Source organism: Amyelois transitella, chromosome 7 (assembly GCF_032362555.1).
Source record: "Amyelois transitella isolate CPQ chromosome 7, ilAmyTran1.1, whole genome shotgun sequence".
Taxonomy (NCBI): domain Eukaryota; kingdom Metazoa; phylum Arthropoda; class Insecta; order Lepidoptera; family Pyralidae; genus Amyelois; species Amyelois transitella.
In genome coordinates, this window is record NC_083510.1 from 9,627,882 (window position 1) to 9,633,059 (window position 5,178).

The 5,178-nt window shown below is 37.8% G+C and overlaps 1 long non-coding RNA gene across 1 annotated transcript; it reads left to right on the plus strand.

The window, feature by feature from the left end:
* LOC106130207 (uncharacterized) lies at positions 1 to 4,512 on the plus strand. Its single transcript, XR_001228492.2, has 3 exons — positions 1 to 577; positions 2,623 to 2,899; positions 3,790 to 4,512. It is a non-coding gene; the product is annotated as an uncharacterized LOC106130207 (long non-coding RNA).
* The last annotated feature ends 666 nt before the right edge of the window (positions 4,513 to 5,178 follow it).

Genomic DNA, 5,178 nt, shown 5'->3' on the forward strand with positions numbered 1-5,178 from the left:
AATTAAAAGTAAGAAATGCTTTTTTTTATCTGTCCTGCATTGACAGATATTGACCCATATTTGATAACGTCCCGTCATTGATAACTCAATTCTGTCACTCGTAAATCTGCAATACTCTCTCCAAATGATAAATTGATTGTGAAAATGGGTACCCCGTTAATATAAGCTATGAATTACAAATTTCTCTAAAAATAAGCCACAGAGTACTCAACTTAATAATACTACGGACCTTTACGTGGTACTGACGAGAACATAACTAAGCAATTTGCCTTAACACATTGGGTCGCACCTGAGGCGGCTGAAGACAAAAACAAGTAAAGCCATATCCAATGTTGGGACTATGTCATGCCATGTTATCAGGGAACCTATATAAGTCTTCAGTATGAGTAATCGTGGTGGGTCTGGGGACAACGAGTGGGTCCCCATCGCCGCTGGTCTACTGGTGGGGGCCGGGGTCTTAGCTCTCATCTACAAGTTGTACTTCACGGGCTGCAGGGGGTCTCTGAAAGACACTTACAACCAGCAACTCGCTGCACCGTACACTTGCACGTGTAAGAAGACTAAAGGCGATACACCGGTAAGTAGTTAATACATACTATGTATAAGTTTGTATGTCTACTAATACATAAAAAATGTTTGCAACATCCGAAAGGGTAAATATGAAGATCTGTTATACATAATATTTAAGACCTTGTTGTACTCATATTATGCAAGTAAATGTTTTAATTTGAATTTGAAATACATATAATCACGTCTATAACTATATCCCTTGCGGAGTAGACAGAGCCAACAGTTTTAAAAAGACTGATAGGCCACGTTCAGCTGTTTGGCTAAATGATAGAATTGAGATTCAAATAGTTGACAGGTTGCTAGCCCATCGCCTAAATGAATCCCAAGTTTATGAGCCTATCCCTGATTCGCCTTTGACGACATCCGTGGGAACGAGACGGACGGGTCCTAGTTAAATACCTGTTAACTATTCACATTCATATAATCACGTCTTTAACCCCTATGGGAAGATAGAGCCAATAGCCTTTTCAAAACGCTATGACTACGTTCAGCTGTAAGGCTTAATGATGAAATTTACATGAAAATCAAATCACTGTATTCATTCGTATCTGTTGAACACATATTACATATACATATATAGTCACGTCTATATCCCTTACGGGGTAGACAGAGCCAACAATCCCGGAAAGACTAAATGGCCACATTCAGCTGCTCGGCTTAATGATGGAATTGAAATCCAAATAGTGACAGGTTGCTAGCCCATCGCCTAAAATAAGGATTGCAATTTTATAAGCATATCCATTAGACGCCTTTTACGACATCCATGGGAAAGAGATGGAGTGGTCCTATTCTTTTTTGTATCGGTGCCGGGAACCACAAGCATATCTGATGAACATGAAATTAAATCAAAAAGTTGAGATAGATCCATGTCATATATATTATTATACCTAATTCATATAAACATATTATCACGTCTTGAATCTCAATTCCATAACGCGTGGCATTTCAGTTTTTTCAAGACTGTTGGCTCTGTTTACAGCGCAAGGGATAAAGATGTGATTATATGTATGCATGTATGTTAGTTTGTTGTTTTGTGATTCCCCCTTTAGTAAAATTTATTTATATCTATATTTAACAAACAATGATCAAATTATTTGTTATCTATTAGGTACAAGACACAATAAACCTTCTAAGAAATTGTTATCAACATCATTATGATAACGATAAAAAGTTATCAGTGGAAGTGTTTATTTTAAATACATTTTTTTGTTTCAATGTAGGTACTTATCTACTAAGTTTTTGTTATATTATTACTTACTTACATCCTGATGTGAATGTACTGTCTGCTTTGAATCCCAACTATCTAAATGGTAGCTCGCGCGAGATGAATGTTCTATTCCCTTAGTCCTCTTTTACGACATCCATGAGAAAGCGCCGGGAACCACACGGCATTCACATCATCTAGAAATAGGTATTTCATCCATACAACGCATATCCGGGATACGTTTTCAAACAAAAAAGGAGCAAAAATCATATCAAACATGAACCCTAAGTCTACTAAACTGTACATCTATACTAATATTATAAATCTGAAGAATTTGTTTGTTTGAACGCGTTAATCTCAGGAACTACTGGTTCGAATTGAAAAAATATTTTTGTGTCGAATAGACCATTTATCGAGGAAGGCTTAAGGACATTTATAGTACACCACGCTGCAACTTTTAGGAATGAAGAAATAATGGAAAATGAGAAAAAAAGGGGGAAAATTATTCACCCTTGAGGGATCAATGAATGATGCCCAAAACAACTATTCCAGGCGGACGAAGTCGCGGGCACAGCTAGTTAAAAATGTATAATTATAGTAAAAACAAATCAATTGTCGTGATAAAATCATATTAAAGTACATGATTTTAAAATTCCATTAAGGGGACAAAGACGTGCAGGATCAATTGACCTGCCACCACAGACCTGAATGAAATTCGTATAGCGCATATACCATCCACTGCACTAACAATAAAGAACTATACCTATAAATATAACTATAACGATATACAAATTAAAATCTTTTTATTTTATTTAATTTTTTTTTTATTCTTATTTTTTTTCTTGCAGTGCAAAATACACAAGAAGAAAAAATGAATCGGGAGTACAATTAATACTTCTTGATGTGATGAAAATGTATCCTGTCACTAGACATATCTACAGATATGTCTATGTCAGCCTACAACTCAGGTCTACAACAAACCCTAATATAATAAAACTTAATATAACAATGTAATTAAAAAATACCTCAAAATGACCCCAAACATTTTATGGGTCATCTTCGTCCATTGATGAAGATTATTAAAATTAATGCCGCTGTCAGCTCAGACTAAATTATGTGTGATTGGTAAGTGAGCCTTCGTTTGTAATGAATTGGTTCCTATATTGAGAGTTGTATGCATAATTATATCACATTCATACATATAGTCACATCTATATCACTCGCGGCGCAGACAGAGCTAACAATCTTGAAAAGACAGATAGGCCACATTCAACTGCTTGGCATAATGACAGAATTGAGATTCAAATAGTGACAGGTTGCTAGCCCATCGCCTTAAAAGAATCCCTAATTTATTCCTTACTTGCCTTTTACGACATCCATGACAATGAGATAGAGTGGTCCTATTCGTTTTTGTACTGGTGCCGGGAACCACACGGCAAAAAAGCGCTTTATACCCTACCTATCAATTAAAACAAACGACACTGATTGATCCACCAACATACGAGTATTATCAACGTTAAGCCAAAGACCCTGGAATTCAGATACCAGCGTGATACGACGGCCCTGTGGCGCAGCGGTAATACGCTACGCTGTGACACCAGAGGTCCCGGGTTTGAATCCCGGCCAGAGCATTATTAGAAAAGAACTTTTTCTGATTGGCTTTGGATGTTTATCTATACCTATGTATTTATTATAAAATAATATCGTTGAGTGCGTATCTCGTAATACAAGTCTCGAACTTACTTGGAGGCTAACTCAATCTGTGTAATTTGTCCCATATACCTATATTTATTATTTATACTTTTAACGCGTGTGGAGCCGCGAGCTTATATTGTTCTGGTATGAAAGTAAAAGATGACTGATATATTTCTATGCACTAGATACTCATACATCGGATTTTTTTTAAATTATGGCATACAATTGGGTCAAATAGTTTTGAAATTGGAAGTTTCTGCAAAAGTCCCTATCTATACACAACCTACTTACCTAGTTTACCATTATAATTTTTATTTCAGTTTTGAGGAGAGAGAAAGGAAACTAAAGGAAGCTTTAGAAGCGGAATGTAAGATCAGAGCGTCGAGAGCCGCCCAGGCTGCAGCGGAGGCTAAAAAAAGCAAAGGAACTGATTCTCCAAGGTCATCTGGTGCAAGCAATTCACCCATAGCCGTCAGGGTGGTCCGGCCGCCGCCGCAGCGCGCCGCTCCCGCTCCTCGCAGCAGACCTGACGATTCCTTTTTATCCAGATTCTTAAGCCTTTTCTCAAGCCGGCCCTCACGTCCCACGCCACATAATTGTCTGAAACCGAAAGAGCCTCCCAGACGTAGAGGATTTTTTTATTGGATGGGCTTATTTATTGGTATGATCGCATTGTACATCTCGTTTGCATACTTTCTATGCAAAATGCGAGAATATGATTGGAGATCCCGCCTGGAGAACATTCGTGCTGTCTTATTAGACCCGTGTGCAACGATAGAATTCGTCTATGCGGTCGCTGCCCAAGTCCGTGAGCGTGTCGGCAATGTGGCCGCCGCGATTAGGTCGGCTCGAGGCGGCGGCGGTAAAGTGTGCAAACCAAAACCCCCGCCTCCACCTTCTGATGCCTGTAAATGAGCAGGTTATTACATACTCTCAATCATCAGAATCTCAATCATTCAACAAAATAACGCTGAAAATTATTGTGATAAGGGTACCTTTATACTAATATACTTTGTCTTAATAAATGCCTCTACTGTGCTAGTCTCCATCATTCTTTGTTTGAATTTGAACCTCTGGATGTTTAAATATCTGAGAACGTGTCTCTCCATACACGGGCTAGTAGGTGTTAAATGAATTTCTGCTTACAATTTTAGATGAATCAACCCTTCTGGTTTAAAAAAAGAAATTGAAATACTTATTAGAATTTAGACCTCCAACTCGACCTGGAGTAGACTGTCTCTTTCTAGGGTTCCGTAGTCTTCAAGTTTCACCATATTTTTACGTACTTAGTCCAAAAGTTTAATTATATGTACGTCTGTCTTATCGCAGCTCATCACACCATTACAACAACAAGTGAGTTTAACAAGTAGAGCTTTAAACAAAAAACATTTTGTGAAACCATTATGAAATTATATACATACATATAATCACGCCTTTATCCCTTACGAGTTAGACAGAGCCAATAGTCTCACAAAGACTGAAAGACCACAAATTCCACCAACTGCATTTTTTCTAGAGTATTAACTAACTAGAAAAGATGAAACCTACCCGAAACCGACTAGCTTGCATGAAGAGACTTATGAATGTGGATGAAGAGAACAAAGTATACAGGGATCGTAGCAAGTGGAAAGATGTAGTCTCTGCCTCCGGAAAAGAGATTTCTAAGATTCTTCCGTTTAGTAGTTCTAGATAATTTCGTATCAGAAGCA